At 40.4% G+C, this 23,309-nt stretch overlaps 1 protein-coding gene across 13 annotated transcripts in view; it reads left to right on the forward strand.

Moving 5' to 3' along the window:
* The window catches only part of ATP2B1 (ATPase plasma membrane Ca2+ transporting 1), a 65,992-nt gene that overhangs the window by 6,678 nt on the left and 36,005 nt on the right, over positions 1 to 23,309 (forward strand). The window lies entirely within an intron of this gene.

The raw sequence follows: 23,309 nt of genomic DNA on the forward strand, positions 1-23,309 counted from the left end.
CAATATATTGGACTAAGCCATTTTGGAACAGTCACACCTTTTCATACTGAATGTAATTTCAACACAAGTACATGGTATTGTCCAGTTAGTATTTTATTTCTAAATTATGAGGCTTTCAGCTGCAGTTTAAAAATGAGTTTCTGGTTTTCATGACAGGTTTCACTTGATATGAGCAGTAAATTTGAGGGATCTGCCTGTTCAGGCTATTCATATTCCAGTAAACATCATGAAAGTGATTTCTGCTGCCACTTATAAATCTTATTCTAACTGACAGATGACAGCAGGAGGTGTTATTAGTTTAAGTTTGGTGAATTGCAAAGTAGGCATGAGACTTTCTCAGCTGGTATTTCAAAGATCTGGTGGGAGAAGAAATGTAAAGAAAATGTGGGAGGCATTTGAAATAAAATAAAAAAAAAGCCAGAAATAACTGTGAAAATAAATACAAATTCTTTGTGTCCAGTAAGAAATAAGATGTAGCATGCTGTTACAAGACAGAAAATAACATCTGGGGAATGGGTTGAGGAAGGGGGTGTACCCTCCCCTTGCTGCTGCTTCCAGCTGTACTGTGCAGTTAGGGAGTACGTGGGTGCTTTTTGAGGATGACAGAGTTGATAAGCTTTGGTGCTGGCCACTAAGTCTGGCTGGTTTTGTCTCTTAAAACATGACCAGTCTCAGCACTGGGGGTAGTGTTTGCTTAGTGCTGGCTATTTTCTGATAGTGCTTTGGAGGAGAGCTACCTAAGTTCCTTCATGGCCTCCTACTTATGTTGAACTTCATTGGTCTGCGTGTCTCAGGTTTTTTAATATTGCTTATGAGTTGGATGCTGTCTTAATTCCCAGTGAGCACAGGAAACACCATGTTCTTAAAACACACTTCTGTGGCGCCTATCACTTGTAATCTGCTACCCTTACTTGTGCCCTTATATTCACAGGAAGATAAGGTGGCAGCAGGGAATACAACACTGTTGGGTTCTGACCACTTGGTGTACAGTGTCTGGTCTACAAAGAGGAGGCCTGGGATGTACCGTACTCTGCATAGTCAATAGCAACAAACCCCATCTCATGGCAGAAAAGGTGATTCAGCTGCTATCCAACTTCTTGGGACTCAACCCATGGTTCACAGTGCTGTGCTCTTTTACTGCTTATGTCTTCATTGAAATCCAAATTTTGGTATTAATTTAAGATGTTGAATCCAAGATGTTTCTTAATCACCTTTACAATGCATGCGCCAGTGGAATTAAAAACAAGAGCTTCTTTGTTTTCCTGGTGTCTTACAATATGCCCTTACATAGAGATCACACAGCGTTTTTTGCACTTGTTATTTGACAAGTGATGGTGGCTTGTCCACGTGGGCCTTTCAAGATTGCTTCTGTGTCTATGCAGATACAAGGATGTGTTGCTTGCAGTGTGTATTTTGGCTTCCTGAACTACCACATTTCTAATGAAATCAAGATGTCTTGGGTCTTATGTGATAACAGATTTCTTAAGAAAATAAAATTAAAAAAATTGCAATATCTATGAATCAGATCAGAATATCTGTCTGGATTTAAAACAAGTCAAAGCCAACCAGTAGCTCCATATATGGGGAAAGGAGGAAGAAGATACGCTAGCTGTGTTTTGATTTTTTTCCACCATAGAAAGAAATAGCCGTAGTGCTATGGTCTATGTTGAAATAAGGAGCCTAGCCACCGCTAGTACAGAAGTCTTGTAGCTACTGCAAACTTTTGTTAAGAATACTTGTAGAATATTTAAGAAAGTTAAGAGGATGGCCACTGACTTCCCAGAAGTTTAGAAAACATTTGTGTGGTAGGTATTTCAAGAGATGGAAGTCTTTTAAGTCCTGATCAGAAGACTTGCTAGGCACTTCTGTTAATAGGAGATGTTTGATTGCTTTTTTAAATATTCCAAAGTTATGTCACACTTTTATAATGTCCTTCTGAAGCTGCTGTGTTGATCAGCATAATTCAAGGGACTGTGAGGACAGCGAGACAGCTTCATTTGTACTTGCCTGCTTGGCTTGTTACTGTGAGTGGAAATTTTCACAGAGTGGCTGAGGCAGCTTTATAGCTACTTTCATTTTCGCCCAGTTATAGACTGCTCAGTAAATGCCCCTATCTTTGCTCCATGTCTGCCTCTTTGCATCTACCTACTTGCTGCACCAGTGGATGATTTGTGTTATACAAGCCTTGTGCACAGACTGGGATCTCGAGGCAAGAGGGGAGGCTCACACCAGGGGAGCAGTACTAGTGGATTGGTGGTGTGGGAATGTTCCTTCTTGCATGGTCATCATGTGAAACCATTCTCTAGAAAGCACTAACCTTTTCATGCAGAATTTGAAGTTCTGACTGTAGATTGGAGAGCAGATTGAGTGCCAGCATTCAGCTATTGGCTTTCCTGAAAATGTTATTTGGATTGATCCATACAGATCTTTGCACAAAGTAAAAACATTAGAAACATGTTACAACGCATCAGGTAATGCCTAGTGGTTTCTGATACCGCAGTGGAGGAAATGACAAGGTGTTTGTTGTAATGTGTTTCCAGACTTGCTTTCTAAAGTTTTTACTTAGATAAGTAGCAAGAAGTGGGTAGGAAAGATGACAGTTACGGTTAGCCCTTAAATGATCTGAGAAAGGGGTGATATTTTTGAACCTTACATGGCTACCTAAATATAGTAGAGACTAAAGCAAGATCTTAATATGCATATTGTGTAAGGGCTTTTTCACTTCCATCTAGGTGCTACTGTTATCGCTGTTGATATTTCACTTTAAATTACGTCTGCCAGTGGGTCTACCCATTTTTCTTCACTTGGGAATGAAGCTGGTGCCAAACTTCATGAAGCCTATGGAATACAGTGCAAATCAGTACTTAAATTAGAGCAGTGTCTAGCAGCCTCACTCCGGTGAGGTTGTATGAAACATGAAATGATTCAAACTGGCTGGCAGGATCTGTGCCAGATGGCTTTCAAATATACATAGTTGAGACTGACAGCTGGGGAGGGTAGGGAAGGTGCTCTACCACTGCTAGCATGACTGCTTTACTTCTGCTTTATTAGCAACTCAGATAATTTCAGCTTGCCTTCACTTGCTTCAGCTCTGAAATCCATGTAGTTAACAGTGACAGTGATTTTCACAATCTGTAATGAGCTTGCTTCGCATAGGGAACTGTCTTGACACCTTTACAAAGTCTTACTTCAGAGGTGTGTTTTGGTACTGTGTGGATCTGGCTGTGCTGACTGCAGGTCTAAGGGTTTGTTTTTAAACTGGAGCTATATTTCTAAAGTGAGTTGAAAGAGTTGGTACTAAAGCACTGAATTATCTAGCATTTGAGAAAAGCATGGTCTCTGCTTGCCTTTGAAATTTTTGTGTGTGTATGTTAGTTGATTTCTCTTAAGTGGAGCTATGCTTCAGATGGAGACAGCCCCTCAGGGTGCCTATAAGCTTAATGGAACTTTCTGAAAGAGCTTTAGTGCAAACGTGCACTTCCAAAAATTAAATACCAGCATATAAAGCTGTGGAACATACTAAGGATATTGTCTGCTTGTGAGTGAACAATTCACCTGTGGCTTTCGTTTTTTTGACTTGTTAATCCTGGTGTTGCTGGGGGGACAGGAGCACCTCAGGTTTGAAGTAATACGTTTGTATTACCAAAACCATTCATAAAAGTTTGTCTTGGTTATGCAAAACACCCTAAAGTTGAGGTGTGAGCTTAAGCTACCTCAGAGCACAGGAAATCAGTTTAACAAATGGAAGAATACAAGGAGTGGATGCTTGAGGGAAGTATTTCATATTTTATGGGAAGATATTGTAGTAATGCTTTTGATAAGTGGACTACTCACTTCAAAACTGAAATACTGGGTTTGCATAGGCTCAAAGCTTTATGTTCTCATTCTATTGTCAAATCTAAAGCTAGAAAAATGAATATTCAGAATAAAGCTATAACCATGGGCAAAATGCTTTGAACTGCACAAAGTAAATACATGTTACTTTGAGGCAGTGATCATAAAACAGGCCTGTTTCAAGCTCCTTATAGGAGTTGCCAGAGGTCCTTCTTGAGCATTACTGAACTAACAAAGTGAAAACACTACTGAAGGGCTTTCTTATTTGCCATGACAGTTGGGAGTAGCTGGAAATGGCAATGTGTGTCTGGTGCTGATTGTGGTGGTAGGGCTGCTGGGTAGCCTAGATCCTTGGGGGCAAGGTGAAGAGCAAAACTGGGGCTACCCTGGTGCCTGGTCCCCTGTGGGGGGGGTGGAGGAAGATTGGCCTCTAGGAAGGGTTTTGGCCACCCTGCTGGACCAGGTGGCACAGGGCTCCTGTGCTGGTGAGGACTAGCTCCTGCTGGGCTGCATTAGCAAGAGCATGGCCAGTGGCTATTGCCCTCCCTCTCCTCATGAAAGAAGGCTGACAGGGTGTCTCCAAGCCTGTTAGGGGCCATCCTGTGGTGTCTGGGGAGAGGTTGAGTGAGGTGGCTTTGCCTGATCTGGAAGGGAGAAGGCTAAGGATGGCCCCTGGTGATGGTCCTAAGTGGGGCGTGGCAGTGAAGGTGCAGCCAGGCACTTTTATTTCCCCAAGAGGAGCACGGGGGGCGAGGAGATGATCGATTTGAGCTGGTGAGGCCTGTGCTGCACTGGGAAGGGGGCAGTCCCCACCGCTTGTGTGACCTTCAGGAGCAACTGCTGGCATTGCTGCTCTCTTCCTTGCCATCCGTTCCAATCTAGGACTGTCCCCTGACCTTGAGGTCAGGTGAGTGTCAGTGCTGGTGCCTGACTGTGCCCGCTGGCAATAGTATAGGCTCGGATATTCCTAAACTAACTGTGAAGCCACATCCTTCCTCTTGCATATGCCTGCTCTGGCATGGTAGTGCAGCTGCTTAATATATGAGTTCAGCCCAGCCAGCTGCGCTTCACTTCTGCAAAGCAATCCCTCCCACTTACAGAAACATCTTAAACTGAAACTAGGCACTCTGGGCCTCTTCTGCTGTTGAACAGACACAAGTGCATCTAAGATGACACTCATCTGACTATTTCAGATCTTGTCCGAGGTGGCTAAATTTAATTTTCCATTGGAGAAGTTAAAATTTATCCGTTGCCTGTGTGAAAAACAAAAGCCTGATGTGCCTATTTGAGGTCTAGGTGTTACCATTTGGTTAAGTGAATCTCACGTGCGATGATGGGAATGTAAACTTTTAACCTGTGGAATGCGAACAGGCTTCAGAACTTCAGATAGGGCCTTCCTTCAGATAGAGAAAAGGGGATGGAGAAGAGCAAACATCAACATTTGCTTCTAAAAACAGGCATGCTGCCTGTTACTAATTATTGAAGCAGTAAATCTTAAGGAGTGATTAATACTGGAATAAGTAATTGTTCAGCTCTGTACTAAAGGCAAGGTCTTCAGCTGTTTAGGTTAGAAAATGAGATGATAAGCCTCCACAGATCCTTAAAGGCAGATGTAGTAATCTTAAGGTGTAAAAACTCTGTGGAATTTGCTGTGCAGCAAGAGGAAGAGTGCTCCAGACATACTTGTTTCAAGGGGCTTTTCAGTGTTTCTCTCCACTCTACCTATTACATATAAACAGATCACATATTTTAACTAGCTGATTAGAAGCCTAATATCAGTCTCTCAAATGTGAAGGGTATTACAAACATAATCATTTGGGAGCTTAACAAGGCTCAGTTGCAGGAATAATTGGAGTTATAGTATTGTACTCAACCAATAAATAGCTGTGTGAATTTTTGCATTCATCTTGCTTATCCCAGCTGTTTATATGTCATAAATCCAGTCATCTCTTCTGAAAAAAAATGCACCTTTTCTGCAAGTATGGTTTCACACTTGCTGGTTCAGTGTGCCCTGTTTTGAGTTGGCACTGGTATTGTCTTATCTGTGTGGTTAATCTGGTTAGATGAACTGTCTGACTGAAAAACAGCTTTTTTCACTGTCGTCACAAGAGACAGCAATAACTTGTGGAAGGGCAGGATGATCAGAGTGGTTGGGATGCATCCTGATGCTTGAGCATCACCATGTTTGTGGTGGAAGAGGTGGGGTTTTTCTGGCTGTGGTAGCCCTACATAAAGTATACTGAACAGCCTGGCCAGAGTCCTGGGAACCAGCCAGGCCCAGCACGCCAAAAGGGAATGCTGCTGGAGCTCTGAATTTCAACAGCAAAACTGTGAGGTGGTCTTGACCCATGCTAGGGGTAACCTTTACTCAGCTGTACAGTATTCAACCATAAGCTCTGTAAGATGGGAGCCAGTTTTGGCCCACTTTGACTTACACATTTAGTGAATCCAGTACACGAAAATGCAGGTGAGAAGTGAGCACCACTTCCCTGTAGTAAGTGGGGAGCAGCAGCAGCCATCTAACTTGCTGAAGGGTGGTTCTTCTATTTTCAAAACTTGAAACAAGTGAAGGCTAAATTCCATAGCTACAGGCACATTCTTCTTTGGTAGGTAGTAATCAAAATCTAATGATTCAAATGGTCAAAGCTTTTGAAAGTTCATGTGAAGTTTAAGATGATGGAAATTTATCTTATTTTGGGAGGAGAGTGTTTTGCTGCTCTTCTAGAGGAAACTTTGAGTCAAGGAGCTCATCACATTTGTGTGACTTTTTCATATGTGTGCTTCTAAATAGTGACGCTTAGAAATAGCCACCCAATGAAATAATTTGGTAAGTGCTTGAGATTGGCAAGAATTTTGCATTGGCTTTGCCTCTTGACAACAAGTTGGGAAATGCTGACTTAATTTAGAACAAAAAAAAAACAACTGTCAATTTTGCAGTCTAAAAAAGCAAGGAGTGTCTGTTTGTGGAGTTTTGCCAGGAAGGTATGTTGTCTTGTTTTGTGTTGGCCTAGAGCTTAGTGTTCACCTCCATGAAATGGCAAAAAGCTATCAATCTGTCTGCTTAAAGCCTGTTCCTCACTCAGACTGTTCCCACAGCCGCCACTGTGTCAACACTACTCAGTCGTAATTGCCAGCTCCAAAGTAGGCTGATCAATGGAAATGCTAAATAAAGCAGCAGAGCTCTTGCCCCAGAGGATGTGTAAAACCAGATCTGCCGGTAGGTGCGTGCCTCTGTGAACGCCAGCAGAAAGGTTAGCTGTTACCTTCCAGTCTGACACTGCCGTACCCTCCTGGCTCCTTTGCTAGTGGGTTGAATTCTTGAGTTTCTCAACTTTTCTAGGTGAACTGCTTTTTAAGAAATTAACATGTGAAGGTTTTAGTTTTTCTGAAACTGAGAAACAGCAGAATCTATAGAAATAAGAACTGTTGAACTAGCTTGAACTATACCTATATGATTTTAGGTTTTTTTTCCCCCTGACATGTGAAGCATCAGGCTTATGGTTCTTGTTCATACTGTTGATTCTGCCATTTTTGTCAGATAGAAGACTTTGAGATGTGACTGCCAGTTGGGGATTAGAAACAAAACACCGGTTCTGCTGGCCATTGACATACAGGTCTGTGAAAGCCTGAGGAAGTTCTTGGCATGCTTTAAACTAACCGCATTAGGTTTGCAGGCACAGCTCTTTTAGTGCTTTCTTACAAGGTGGATATCTTTTCCATGGCTGATAAGTAAAATGATGTCTGTACTCCCTCTGCTGGCTCTGTAAAAATAGCTTTCGTTAGCCTAAATAGTCGAGTAGCAACTCTTACAAATATGCCTGCGTGAAATTCTGAGTTAAGAACAGTTTAATGAATGGAAGAGGGATTTTCCTGAAAAATGGGTCAACAAATGGTTACCGAAAGCTAATCAGGTGTCTCAGATGCTATCTCCTGCTCTAATGGTAAACACTGGTGTTGTATATACCTTTGTAATTGTAGGCTGCTCTGTTTTTGTGTATCAACGATTGGATGGGACTATCCAAATTAAGATACCAAATACTTCTAGTCATACATATGAGCCCTATTTTTATAGGTATTATGTGCTATATGTACATAGAAAGGTATAATACCTGGAAGCCCTCCACAGGAGAAGAGAACTTGTATCCTTCCATAAACTAACAGTGCTCTGTACATTTATCTGCTTATTATGAGACTCCTGGTTTCTTGCTATGTGTAGGGATATTGGATATAAAAATTCTAAGCCAGGATGGAAGAAGTTCAGGCCTCAAACAAAGTCTTGTTACAGATATTATATCCATAATCAAACAGTTGCTTTTCTACGTTAACAGGCATCTTTACATGCAAATGCAGTTAATTCTGTTGTTGTCTGGTATTATTACTCTGTTATAGTACTTTTCTAATTATTTTTGGAGTTTGAAATTTAGGGATGGTTTTAACAGTTTCAGAGGACTCAGAGAATAATATACCCTGTTCCAGCGGTCAGTGACTGGTCTGAAGCTGGGTAAGTGGAATATGAAGCCAGACTGTCTTCTTGGCCTTTGCTAGTTCAGGATATACCTGAACAAGAATCCCTGAGCCTTGTGATTGAGATCCTGGTTTCTGGTTGCCAAGTCCAGGGATGTTTTCTGGCTTTTCATGCTTGCAAGGTACATTTCCTGGAAAGCGCTGTCTTTTGTCCAGACATTTGTTTGTATAATTCATGACTGTCACATATTCTGGAAAGGGAAGACTGCTGTGCAACCCTGATTTAAGAATTCAGTGCAGCCAAAAGCTTTGTGGCTTCTCCTGTTAGGTTTCTCTTTAGGTAACCTATGTCTGTCTGCAGATGGCTTTTTTAAGCATTACTGTACTGAGAGGGGACTGCTTGTCTGTATAAAAACAAGCGGTTGCCCAGGCATTCACACATAGGTTAGAACAAGTCTTCTTCTCACAGAGAGTGTGTTCCCCCTACCAAATATCCTGTTTTTCCAGTTTTTTCCTTTGGGCATGCTATTGTGGATTAAGGTCTTGAAGGTTAGCCTTGTGACATGGATATCCCCCGCTTCACATCAGAATTTAAAGGTTTACTATCATGCATAATAATTTTAGTATTAATGTCCAAAAATGTGTTTCAATAATGTTTATGTTAGTTGACGAGTAAGCCAGAACTTGTGGACCTACTTAATATAGACCATAAAATTTCGCTTAGCAATGCCTGCCTTGAACCCTAATCTTGTCAAGCAAGAGCAGCTGAGGATTCTCAGTCCAGAGGGAAACGCTTCCATTTTCTAGGAAAGCCTAGCATATTTTAGAAACCTCCAAGTTAACGAGTCAGAGATTCCTAATCTTAAAATAGCCTAAAATAATAAAGTAGCTTAAAATAGCTTGGGTTAGGCTTTCTTTGAGCAATTTTGAACTGTGAGTCTGTTGTTTAAATACTTGCTAGGTGAAAACTACTTTTGACAGCTAATGGCTTATTTTAATAATTGCTCAACAACAAAGTAATGTTTTAGTAAGTACCTATTTTTTATTTTTTTTTCAGTTTTAAGGAAGAAGCTGTCTCAAAAGCTGTCTAGTCATAATTATGTGCGTAAAGCATTGTGCCTCAAACTAGATTGTTGTTTTGACAGACAGCTGTGTAACTGTCTAGTATTGTTTTTTCCTTCACACTTAGTTGGATTCTGGATTTTGACTGTATATCGTTTGATTACATTGCTGAGCTCTTCTAGTTAGGTGACTGCTTTAAACTGTGCTCAAATACCAATAAACTAAGAAACTGCTCCCCCTTCAATAAATTCAACTATCACTTTCATGCTGTTTTGGTTAGAGGGAAGGAGTTCTGTAGCAGGAGTATAGCACACCAAGAATCAACTTGCTGTTAATAGTCTAGAGAAAGCTACTGGCTTCTGGTATCAAATTTGCAAGTGCAAAATATAAAACTACACATAATTGTTCAGTGTGAATCCATGTTTGTTCTGGAGGTGAACTGGAAGCACTCTGCATTGCTATACTCATGAATGTTAAACATATGAAGGATACTCAGAATTCTGTTGGTATAAATTTGTGTCTTTCTTAAAGCACTCCTTTATTCCAGGAAAGGAGGGAACAGAAAAAAAATCATGTCAAATGTCGAAACTGGAATCAAATTAAGAATTTAACTGAACATAGGTTAGAGACCATAGTAGAAATTGATTGTCAACCTGCTTGACACAGTGTACAGACTGGAATATGCACATTAATAATAACTTAATTGAGTCAAATTCATAAGATTACTTTGAAGTGAGGTGTATGGTTGTTTTTCAACATGTAGGACTTAGAGGTTTCACTTTTTTAGCAGTTTTTGGTACCTTGCCTAAAGAGAACTTAGAAAATCTGAAAGTGTGAAAAACAGGTCTGCTACTAGTTACTAGCAGACTTCATACTTGCAGCAGTTTTTTTCTAAGTCTTTCCTACCTTGGGTAGGTTTTTGGAAACGCTACTGAAGTAATCCTTAATTATAAAGGTTATCAGATGGCTTCTTCTTGTGCTTCCCTTGACAACTGAAATAGGTCATTCTTAATGGGACTGAAATAATAAGCAGCTCTTTGGAGAACAGTTCTAGCACAGCTGCTAGAAGAGAAAGTATGCTTTCTCTTCTGCATTAGAAATGGAGACAGACTGCTACTAGTCCTTCAAGCTAAAGAGTCTATTGAAGGTGCTGAGAAACCAGGTGATGCTATCCAGGGATACAGGAGACTGCTTAGGAAACTAGAGCACTAGGAGGCAGAGAGGGGAAACTTCCATGCATCTTCCTAAGCTACCTCTAGAAAGTCTGAGTCCATTTGGTAGTTCCTGCCATCTTTTGTTTCACAATGCTGTTGCTCTTATTTCGTGATACTCTGATGTTCTTCACAGCCCTCCAATGGGATAGCAGTAATTTCCCCGAGTCTTGCTAGCCTCAGGCTAGAGGAAGCTTTTGTCTTTACTCCACTTTACCTGTTTGTTGCAGTAATGGACACTTGTGAGCTACAGGTGCTAGATAAAAAATGTAATTAGCTTTTGACTTATCAGGGTTGGTTTGTGAGCGCCTTACTTGGCTCAGCACACCTCATGCTGAACTGAAGTGTGCTACAGTCAGACATGTAATTGCAGTGGCCTTTTGAGAAAGTTCGTTGGAAACCTTAAGCTGGACATAAAAATCTTGTTTGTGCCTTCAGCAGTGACCAGTTGGAGTTAGTCTAACATGCATAAATTCAACAGTTCAGCAGGTTGTTTGAAGTTTATCACCTGAGTGGAGGAGCTGATACTTCCCTTCCCAGTTTCCTTTCTTCAAATACACTGTATGCTATTGCTAAAAACAACCTGATTGCAGAAGTTGCGGAGTGTTACTATGTGCCACTGTAAAATAAACACTTGTGGGAAGTAGCATTATGTAGAAGGAACAAAATAGGTCTGATTTAGCTGAGTCAGAATAATGATCTGTAGACGGAATGGATTGGAGGGCTCTTGGCCCTGAGGGTGAGGTGCAGTTGGACTAATGACAGTAGGCTCCCAATTCGGGTGTAGTCTTTTGGAAGAAGGAATATTACCTGTATTGAACTGGCCACTAGGAAGTACTGCTGAGGATTCAAGCTGCCTTAGCAGGAGTCTGACACTGCACTATGTGCAGTCATGGTAGTTGTGCTCTAGGCATCTGAGTGCCTGGTGGCTTGCCACATTATTTCTGATAGCCTTGTGCTTTGGTGGGGCAGGGGTGTGAGGAAAGCAAATACCTGATCCTTGGCACTGAATAGGTCCGGCTGGTTGCTCTGATGTCTTTCAAAGCAGGGTCTTGCATACACAGAGGAATAAGCTTTGTGCCAGAACTAAATAGACCCCTAGTTCACCTCCATATTTGAAAGCTTACTGCTCAGAGTGGAAGCACAACCGTCCTCAAATTTATGGGAAAGTAGGGGAGGGATTTCCTTTACAGGGTAGGAAAGGATTTTTAAATACTGTCATGGAGCACAGATTCATTTGCAATCTTTGCTGCAGTCACTTTTTTTCTAGGGAATTAATCGTGCAGCTGATGTCCTTGTGCTCTCAGAAACCTAAAGAGTACAGGTCTTGACACCTGAAGACTTTAGAAATGAAGCTGCAGTTGTTAATCATGTATAGCCGGATTGTAAAGCAATTATTAAGTAACCTACCAAAGCTAAGAAATTAATTAAATTTACTAAATCTGCTTGAGCTGCAGTTTCATGGTGTGCTGAATTTGCTGTTCAGTTTAAACAGTGTCTGGCCTTACCAGTAAATTGATGTATCATGTGATTTGTTTAGTGGTATATCACTTCACTTGAAATAATAGAGGGAAGATGAACCTTTCCTTGAATGGAAATTAATGTTATGTTAAATAGTGCCAGCAGCATAGTTCCGTGATGAAGATGCTCCTAGCATTAGCTGGATGTGTGCTCTTTCAGTTGACACATCCACATTGCCTCTATGACTTCAAATAGATCAGCTGTTCTGGCATCTTGTGGGGAAAACTTCTGGGAAATCTGTTGTAGTAATTTGTTCAACCAGTACAAACTCTGATAGGTCTAAATCTTCTAACTTTATCTTGTGGCTTTGGAAGGAGAAATGCTTTTTGGATTATTGCTTTCTGCACCAGGCTGCTGTGAGTAGGCGTGAAATGCAGTCACTACAATTGCAGCTAGTGGGAAGTGGAGACTTGGGAATATGCATGGTGCTTTCTATCTCCTTGGATCTCTTTGGATGGGCAGATTACATTGTTGTCAGAAAAAACCTTATCTGTTCATAAAGATCTTGGAAGTGCAGGGAGAAGGCAAGAGTAGGGGCAAAAGGATTAGTTAAGGAAGGGGTGCTAAAACTGATTGGAGTGCTGTGTGTCCTAGGAGAGATGGACTTAAAGCACACCCCAGAACAAAGTGTTGTCTTTCAGTGGCTGATGTGATGTAAAAGAAGAGTAAAAAGGCACATAAGAGGTTACTGTTCTGAGCCCTGGGTTTTCTGTGTGACTGTTGCTACAGCAGGCTTTTGCATAGTCTACTACTTCATTAGCGCAGTTGCCAATTAATGTAGGTGGCTTTTCCCAGTGTAAAAGGTTATGGGTGACAGGTGTATGCAGTGTTGTTAGTATCAAATAATGAGAGCTGCTTCAGGACCTCTGTGGGTGTGAGTCTTAAGCATAGGCACTATAGCACAGCCATACCTTTGGTGGCCTGAAGATATGACAGACTTGCTGCTTCCTTTGTTAGATTTATGAAGTGCTATGGGGAGAATCTCAGCTTTGTGCATCCTGTCTACTGATAGTGCTTACACACTCCCTAACTATGCTAAAGAAACAAACTGGCACATGAAGAATTTATTACTTCATATTGAATGGTGGACCAGCGATTGTCATGTAACTCATGCTGATGGCACAACATTTAATTCAGCATCATTCTATGGACAGGTACCAATAGCTATATTGCAGGAATGCTTAAATGTATGAAAATCAAAATTATAAAAAAATTATTAAAAAAAAACCTCAAGAAAAAAAAGCAAGCAGCCAACCAATCCTGCATAAATGAGAAAGTTCTTTAAAAGGAGTACCTAAAAGAGCAGGACAGGGAAGGCAGCATGATAATTTAGCCTTTAAGTGGGTGTCACATTTCAGAAAGATCAAAAAGTATAATCACACAGAAGGGCCAGTTTTAAAACTGGAGATGTGCCTGAAGGATAAAACAGTATGTAGCCTCACTAAATGGTAAAACAGAGAAGACCATGAGGCTTAACTTACTGAAGATCCTTCTTACGCTGTACTAGAAATAGGAGGCCCCTAGAACAGGTTACTGAGATAAGCTCTCAAAATTTATCAAAAAGAGCTAAAGGGATGTTCAGCATAATCATAGTGCAGAAAGTTGTAAGAGATCCCACACCTGTGTTTCTTGAAAAGCCATGAACTGGATTCTCAAATTCAAGTGTTGAGATTAAAAACCAACCAACAAAACCTATTGCCACCACCAGCAAGAGCAGCAAACTGGTGCAGTAGTTCTGAAAGAGCTGCTCCAATGTAGACTAGTTAGGATATTTGCATAAAAAAGAAACACAAACCAACCAACCAAAAAGCTTTGGCTCCTTAGGACCAGAGGATGGCAAATGTAATTGCAGGTTTTGAAAGAGTTTTTTTCAGGAGTCCTTAGCTTTTAGTTTACTTGGTGTAGCCAGCACTAACTCTTCTATGATTCTATGTCTGGTAGACAGGGACAAATACAATGTGCAGGGGAAGCTACCATAGCTTTCAAATTACATATTTTTCAAGAAGTAAGGCTTTTTTAAAGGTTGAGGGTTAAGAATAAACTGTATTCTTGTGTTGCCAGAGGGCTTTTGAATAATCTAAAGATGAAGGCTCTTGAACTGGTGCATTACAACACCAGAGGGAAGCTTCTTAACTTTGGCCACAAAAGGATGAAACAAATAGAGAATTTAGCAGCATGGTATGTACTTACTGAGATAGCTGACTAGAACTGGGGTTTTTGTTTTACTTCTTAACATTCCAAACCATTGCTTGGCAGGGATGGTGATTCTGAGGATCATAGAGGGTTTACCACGTAAATATTGCTATTTATATATTATGCATTTATAGTTCAATGAGCATATAGAATATTTCATAGTGCCATTTCTACATAGCAGTAAGCTAGTGCAAGGTAGCAAAAAAACCTCTTAGAACTTACTCTACTAAGTTAGTTTTACTGCCCTAATAGAAATGAGTCAGTCATTTGCAGAGTGGTTTTATGCAAATACTTAGGCTTAATCTCATTAGGCATAAATATTTCCTAATAGTTTTAAGAATTTTTCTTGAGGTTTTCTGAATACAAAAAGAATTGGATAGGGGTGGACTTCTGCCCTTTGCCTGAAGGCTTATAGCTCTAAAGAGCTTTTGGCACCTCTTTGATATCAGGAAGTATAGTTAACAGTCAAAAGCATACCACAGAATTACAGAATAATTGAGGTTGGAAGGGACCACCAGGGATTATCCAGTCTATGTTCTCAAGCAGGGTCACCTAGAGCCCATTGCTCAGGATTGTGTCCAGATGGCTCCAGAGAAGAAGACTCCACAACCTCTATGGGCAGTCTGTTCCAATGCTCTGTCACCCTCACAATAAAGAAGTTCTTCCTTATGTTCATGTAGAACTCGTTGTGTTTTACTTTATGCCCATTGGTTCTTGCCCTATTGCCTGGCACCACTGAATAGACTCTGACCGCATCTTGACATCCTCCCTAATACACTGTGATCAGACACGTGTGCACACACGCATACACCCGAGCCTTCTCTAGGCTGAGCAGACCTGGCTCCCTCAGCCTTTCCTCATATCAGAGATGCTCCAGACCCTTAATCATTCTAGTAGCCCTTTGCTGGACTTGCTTCAGGACCTATATGTCCCTCTTGTACTGGGGAGCCCAAAACCAGGCACAGTACTCCAGGTGAGGCCTCACCAGGGTGAGGGAGTAGTAGAAGGATTATGTTCCTCGACCTGCTGGCAGTGCTCTTCCTAATGCAGCCCATGGCTGGCTCAGGGACAGCTTGTTGTCCACCAGTACACCCAGGTCCTTCTCCAGAGAGCTATTTCCCAGCAGGTCAGCCCCCAGCCTGCAGTGGTACATGGGGTTATTCCTTCGCAGGTGCAGGTCACTGCACTTGCCTTTTTTGAGTTTCAAAAGGTTCCTCTGTCCATCTCTCCAGCCTGCCTCGATCCTTCTGAATGACAGCACAGCACCGTGGGATGTCAGGCACTCCTCCTAGTTTTATTACTGATCTGCTTACATGGATATTAATATCGAAGAATACTTCCTGAAAGAGAAGGTTGGGGGTCTGTTCAACTCGGGATGATACGGTAAATGCTGGTAACTTGAATATGTTTTAATTTAAATGGGTGCAGCATGTTGTTAAACAAGGTTTCTGGTGTTAAGATCTCCTGAAGTTGACTTGGAGCTTCAGAAGAAAAAAAAATAATCCACTAGTCTACTTAGTGTCTGATGACATGGGAAGGGAAGAAACTCATTGCTCAGACTGCTTAGAGCAATTGCAGTGGTGTGCTTGGTATTGTGGGAATTGGAAGTAAAAATAGAAATAACATGAAACGCGTGTTTAGCTCAAAAGGTCTCGGAAGCAGGGCTAAGGAGAAGCAGCAAAAATTAGAGGCTTTGTGAAAAAAGGTAAAAGACTTCTCAAAACAAGTAACATACCTGTGGGAATAACTGTTATGAGGAAATCAGCTACTGTTTTGCTCTGAGTCAATAATTATCATCAGAACTGACCAGCTGGATGCATTGCTTAGAGGAATGAACTAAGCTTGAAAAGCTACAAGTGAGTGAAATCCAGAAATCCATTTTCCAGCTCTGTTGGATGGAATTTGGTACCATCTCACTTTATTTGAAATTTAGCTTCATATAACAATGTCATTATGCCTCATTTAACACATGCCTTTTCAGGTTTTGTGACTAGAGTGCATCTTGTAATTTGGGAATGCAGGTAAATTCTGTTGTAATCCTATGATGTATAATTTTATTAATAAGTAGGATGCCGTACTACCATCTCTCCTATTAAAAAAAATAATTTCTCTTTTTGTATTATAATTTTGACAAGGTTTTGATGAATGTTGATGAGAAAAGTGTGGTAAGTTGTTCCTGAACTTGTTAATGTGAATATTTGTCAGTGGTTGACTTTACTGCACACACACACAGAAGTATCTACTTTTAAGGTTATATGTTAAGTTATTAATAAGACAGACCTGTTAATATAACTTGCTTTACAGCACAATTATTCCAGATATTTTTAGTTTGAACTGTGCAGGATTAAGAGACTATAAATCCTCAGTCATCTTATTTAGGACTCAATGCACCTGAAGTAAAGGAAAATATTGATGGGTTTTGGGCAAATGATGTTCTGCTGGTGGTTTGTTTTTTGTTTGTGTTTGGTTTGGTTGTTTCCCCCCCCCCCCCCCTTGCATTTGATGTCTCAGGCTTGCCTTCAGCCATCAGCTGCCTTAGTCCAAATTTTGGCACCTCTACTCAAGTTACCTGAGGCAGCTGACACACACAGTTGGATGCGTCTTAGGTACTTGAACACACTAGATACAATGCTGAATGGGACAGAGTCATGTCTAGAGGTTAAATCTTTTTTTCTCTGGGATTATAGACTTAACCTGGAATTACCTGGTATTATAAGCAAGCCTGTCAAGTTTGGCTTTTTAGTTTTAGTTTACGATGTCATTGCAGAGCAAAAAGTAGATGAGCCTAGCAAGGGAAGTTGCTAAAAAGGAAGATTCAGGGCCTGCAGGTGGTGAAGGGAAAAGCTGTCTGGGTGTTGATCAGACCTGTGGACTGCATGAAGACCCTTCAAGACATTGCTCTGTTAATGGATACCTGAAATGAGTAACTGCTGCTTCTGGTAAAGTGTTTTTAGTAGTGAAAAACTCAGCTCTTCTGCATGGATTTGTGTCTTGAAGTGTCTGGCTTCTTGTGGACAACTCGGCATTGTAATCTGAAATAGGAGAATGTGAAAGCCTAGTATTTTAAATACAGGGGATGCTTGACTCCTTCTGTAATGATGATTGCACTGTTTTTTTTATTCTCGAGGGCTTTCTAGTATGTCTCAAAGTCTGATGTTCCTTTATACACAGATTTTTCTAAAGCCCTACTTGTTGGATCAGTCTCTAGTATCTAATTCTGTTATATTCAAGTTAAAATACCTTACATTCAGAAAGCTAATGGTTAGTTTAAGCTTTTGATTAAAATAGTTTTTCTACTCAGACTATTCTATACCGCACTTTTTGGATCTTGTTTCTTAATCCAGCTGTCAGTCAGAGTTGACTGGCTTGTGAGTGTGGAAGGGCCATGGCTCGGACAAAGCAGGGCAGTACAAGCCTGTGCGGTTGGTTGATGGTATAAGACAGTGTCTATTTGCTTGCCAGGCTTCTTGCAGAGGCTGTGAGCAAGCTGCTTCGTAAGAGAAGGTCATGCTCTTCCTGCCCTAATAACTCACCTTCAAGAGTGTTAAAATTTTCCTTTGCTGCTGCCAAGATAGGAGGGAAGTGATGCGGGAATCCTTTGCATGAATGTTGCTAATTTAAACCAACCAGTTGACTTCAGCCTATGGCAGTCCTAATTTGTTAGCCATCATTTCAAAAAGAAATAATTTGGAGTCTTGAAGCAAAGAAACTATCATTGGATGAAACTGCTACTACACAAGTGTCAATCACAGTAGGCAGCAACGATCCTTTAGATTAAGTGGGATAAATACCAGTGTTTGCAGGCACTGCAGAGTCTAGGAACAGCAGCCAGTTTTTATTTCAGTTAAGCAAGTACATCTGCCTCCCAGGAGATTAAGCTTCAGAATGAAGTCAGATTTCTCTTTGAAAACTCAGCAACCTGTCACCTTTGATGAATGTACTGTTTATAACACAGGAGCTGTAACAAAGGTAACTTATCATTACAGCGCTGTTGGGCACATTTAAGGCTGAAGGTGATGTATTAAAAACTTTATGTTGTGAAGTGTCTTCCATGATTGTGCCCCCTCCCTCTTAGCTGTTTGATCTACTTGTATTTGTCTTTTCATAAGCCAGTTTTTTGAGATGCTGGCACTAAGACAACAGCATGCCACTGAAATGATTTAGCTCCTGTTCAGTTAGGTGCATTTTAACATAGGGGATAGTGACCTGTAAATGCATATGGTTCTGTATGAACTTTTGGGTTTTTTTTTTAGCATTCATTCATACTTACTGTGAAGCAGCTGGTGAGTTTCTGTAGTATTTCAAATGGGTTTGAGGGTCTGTCTTTTAAAGTCAGAAAACTGACCCTCTGTAGCAGAAGACGTCAGACTTTTTCAGTGTGATTTCCAGGTCACTTTCCTCAGTTACAGGTACTTTCCATAGTAATATTACAGATAACTTCCTTCTCTTCACCACAAGGAAATGTGATTTGATGGCTTGAAGCAGTGGCACATTGAGTGCTGTGGGTTTCAAACTAAAGTATACAAAGGCATATTTTTCAGTGTGTTGAAAGCTGTTTTGAAACAGGTTAAAATAGCATGGCAGCTGAAACATATGGGGACAGTTTCCATCACTGCAGCCTCTTGGTATGCAGATCTGTCTAGTCTTCATTGAACTAATGAGATTAAACGAAGGCTTTCCTGAGATAATCACTTTGCAAGCCTTTTCCTATATTGCAGCAACCAGCTTTAGTGTGTTGTTGAAGGTCAAATGCTAGTACAGCTAATGCTTAATATCTGAATGCATAGTATTCAAGCAGATGTATAAATTAAACTGAATGACACAGGATGTATGATAGCTGGAGCTTTGGCTCTTGATGTCTGAGTTTGGTCAAGTATTTTAAGATTTAATTTTCTTAATATTAAAACACATTTCCCATAGGTTGGTGAAGCAAGTATTAAGTGCAAGTTTAATAACAGGAAAGGCTTGGATAGGGGTCTAAGATATGCTAGGTTTTGTGGATCTGGGCAGTAGTAATTATGCAACACTTGAGCTCTGCTGTTCGCATTTGATTGTCAGTGCATGGCCACTGCAAGCTGTCACTTCAAGGTTGTCTTAGTTTGTAATGAATGTAGAATGCAGATTATAGCTTTCTTTCAAATAGAAGGAATTACTAAATATTAAATTACTAATTAATAAAGAATTTCAGCTGTGAAGGACTATTTCTGGAGTCCTTTTTGATGCATATTTAATGTTCAGGGCTTCTGTTTGGGTGGGGCAGGGGATTAACATGGGTTTATATGTTGAGTGTTGTTTTAAGAACACTTTAAGAAACGTGTTACGGCTGCTTCTGGCTTGATCAACATAGTATGTTCTGGTCGCATTGATAGAATTGTACTCTGTAGTCTCTTCATACGTTAATAAACATCTCTATATGTAGACTTGTGTTCAGAGCTTGTCCTTTTTCCAGGCCAACTGCAGAGGTTCATGAGGCTGTCAGATTTATGACACTGGCAAAATTACCTAACCTTTATTTCATGGGTTATGGTTTTGAATTATTGTCTTTAGTAACAAAGCATGTTCACTTAGCAGTGAATATTAATATGATTTGAATAAGGAATTTAAGATGCAGTATTCTTCATGGGCAGCCACAATGACATGATGTGTTGGTGAAGTAATTACAGTCATAAAGCAGTGGGGTCTTTTCAGAGAGAATATGCAAGTATCTGAATCCTGTCTATGAGAGTATATGCTGCTACTGTAAGGTGCCTCTGCACTACAGGATTTATAGCCATTTGAGTATGACAGAAAATAGCTTTAAAGTTGTTCCTAGTCTCAATTATATGCAAACAAAGGATTATCCAAAAGTTCATGTGCCTAATGCAAGACAGACTCTTCTTAATTGTTTTGTGTGCAGGTTTTTTTAATCTGGACACTAACATAACTTCAGATGAATTAAACTTTAAACTGGAACTTCAGCAATAGTGTATAAGTGACTTGCAGTTTCATAACTGTTTCTTTAATTCAGAAGGTTGAGATATTAGAAGATTGGAAGTTTGAGGTGAGTCGCTTTTAGCTATAGTGCTTCAGAGCTCATGCTACTTGGATGATGTATCTCAAATGACTGCTGTAAGAATTGAGTTGAGATCTGGAACACTGATCAAAACAAGTAAATATATTCCAATAGTTGAAGAGATAAATATTATTAGACGATCTATGTAGCTTAAAATGTGCTTTCCCTGGAAGTGTTCAAAAACCATGTAGGTAAGGTCCTCAGTGATATGGTTTAGTGGTGGACTCGGTAGTCCTGGGGTAGAGGTTGGACTTCATCTTGCAGATCTTTTCCAGCCTAAACGATTCTATGATTCTTTCATGACACTTTAATTTCACTGTTTATAGTTGCATTATGCATCGCCACTTTGTTACAAAAGCAGGCTGTTGGAACTTGCTGTAACAGGAAATGAATGCATGTTGCAAGATTTGACATGTAACCTGCATTAAGGATATTTCTCAAAGAAAATTGTAGCAAGGTTTCTCTTTAGGAATCAGGAAAGAAATGATGTTAAGTCCATTCTGTACCCATGTGCTGAGAGGCTTTTGTACTGTCTATTGCAATGCCTGGTAAAAAAATGAGCTACTGGAGCAGATTCTTTCTGGTCTGATTTGCTATAATAATTGCTAATGTTTAACCAAGTTTTCATAATATGGAGCAAAACTGCTCTTGCTCATTATTCAGAATTTGAAGTGTCCTCACACTGTTTCTCTGTATTTTCCACAGCTATTTCTCAACTGTGATGAAAGACAAAATAGTCTGTAACACTAGTAGACCTGATCTGCAGAACCATGCTGTTTCTGTAGTGTTAATGTAAACTTACTGAACTTGTGTGTGAGCCCTGAGGGCATGAAGTACCACTGAGGTACTTCAGAACATCTGAGAACCCCTTTCAGGATAAACTGTTAATAATAGCTCATTACTGGAGTATTGTGTCTTAACAAAAATGGATCTAGATGCATAGAGATGATAGAACTCAATATAGAGATTATGGAGCACGAGCACAGCATGAGCTATGATTGAGCAATGTTACTGCTCTTAAAATTACTTGCACATGACAGCAAGGCTTGCCCTGGCTCAATATTCAGTTTCAGAGCTTTTCAGTGCCAGCTAAGCAGTGACTAGAGCTGTAGCTTTTCTTAACCTCACTTCTGTACTTGGTGTATTTGGGCCTCAAGTGCAGGGCTTAAGCAGAGCTTTTCTTAATTAAAAATGGATCAAGTTTGATGTAATTAGTTGTAGGGCTTTCTCCTTGGTCTATTTTACCTAATTAGCAGCTGCAGCATCTTCTCTATAGTTACGCAAACTCATTTGCCTCGTCTGCTTCTTGTTATACTGTCATAGCTATGATCAGATGCCAGCTGAGAAATTCTCCTGGGGTACTAGTTGGCCAAGAGCATTCAGCCTTCAGGCATTAGATGAAGACATGGTTTGGCCTTAAAGAGAACTCATTTGCGTGAATTTCTTCACTTAGAGGACACTAGCAGAACATGTTATAGTCAGATGAAGAATGTGTATTAATCCAAACTGCATCTTGGCATGCAGGTGAATACCATTGTCATGGATTCTTCAACTGTTGAATTATTTTTTTGTCAATAACAATAAACAATGAAGATTTAAGTTTCAAATTAGGTACGTTGATGATGATACAGGGTGTTGAAGTTTTGTGCATGTAAGGATTGACTGCTTTATTATGACTGCTTTTTGTTTCTTTCCAGAAAACAGCTGTAGACAGTTTTTCTCAGATCCTCCTAGTGATAGGAAGAGTGGTTGTAGTTCTGCTGGAGATGGAACTGTCACTTGTGGTTGGGTGACATCACTTCAGGGTCTTTCAGCATCAGTGGTTGTCTTCAGTGCAAATGCAGTACTGTGGCATGGTGCTTGAAATGGTAGATTTGCTATAGCTGAAGCTGGTTGTTTCCAGAGCGGAGAACAGAGACTTTCCTGGAACACATACCTTAAATTTCTAGTAATTAGGTGCTTGTAGCTGGACCTCAATATAGACACAGTGGTCCAGCTGAACCAGTCCCGTAACCTCGCAGGGCGATAGCCAGAGATCTTTGCTATTTGACTCTTTACCTTCATAAAGCAGTGCTGCAGTCAGTGGTGACTGTTTGCCTTATCTAAACATGTAACACCCGAGGGTCTTGTTGACCTGGAAGTGTCCAAATTACTGTTCATCTGAGCCTGGCAGTTATAATGTTTCATGGGGGAATATATTGTTACTTGTGCTCACTGTACCCATTAAGGTTCTAAAGGTGACATACATGATCAAGCTTGTCTTTTGCGCCCAACAGATGTTTATATAGGCATGAAGTGGTTGTGCATTCACTATTCTGTTGTGTAGATACATGGGTATGTGCAAGATGTGTCAGCCAAGTGGGAATTAAATAGAGAGTGCCTGTGTAGGCCAAGAATCCTGTGGGTAGTTGTTAATTTCTCAGCTACAGTGCTCTGATAATCAGACAGAAGAGCTGCTCTTAATCTTCTTATCCCTTCTGTAGGAAGGTGGTGATGTGCAATTTTCCCCTCTGTTCAAAGAATTAAATGCAGATACTGTGGGAGGTTTGACTTGTGATGAAATAGGCTGGAGTGGGGCTAAAACTGTTTGGACGCAAAAATACAGTAAGACCTAGTTCTGCTCGAAGGGTATACTGCTACTTACACTACAAAAGTACTTAATGCATGGGCTAACTTAGTGTTGAAACTGTTTTCCTTGAGGTTTGTACAAATGAATTTGCGGAAACACAAAAAGGCTTGTTCATCCCAAACTCTTGAGGTGAAAGCTTTGTTGAGAAGTCGTGATTTTTGAGTGTGTTCTTTACCCTATGTGACATCAGTGGTGGATGCTCCAAACTCCATTTCCGTGGAAACATATTTAGTTCCAGGTGTTCTTAAAGGTTTCCTTTTGTTACAGATCTTTGGTTTATCATCAAGCAAAATACAAAACAGAAAGGCAACAGCTGTTCTAATAACTTCATGATTTCAGAAAG

This window comes from Pezoporus flaviventris, unplaced genomic scaffold, assembly GCF_033815535.1.
Source record: "Pezoporus flaviventris isolate CSIRO_AGI_PZ_B2104156 unplaced genomic scaffold, CSIRO_AGI_Pfla_v1 ptg000016l, whole genome shotgun sequence".
Lineage (NCBI taxonomy): Eukaryota > Metazoa > Chordata > Aves > Psittaciformes > Psittacidae > Pezoporus > Pezoporus flaviventris.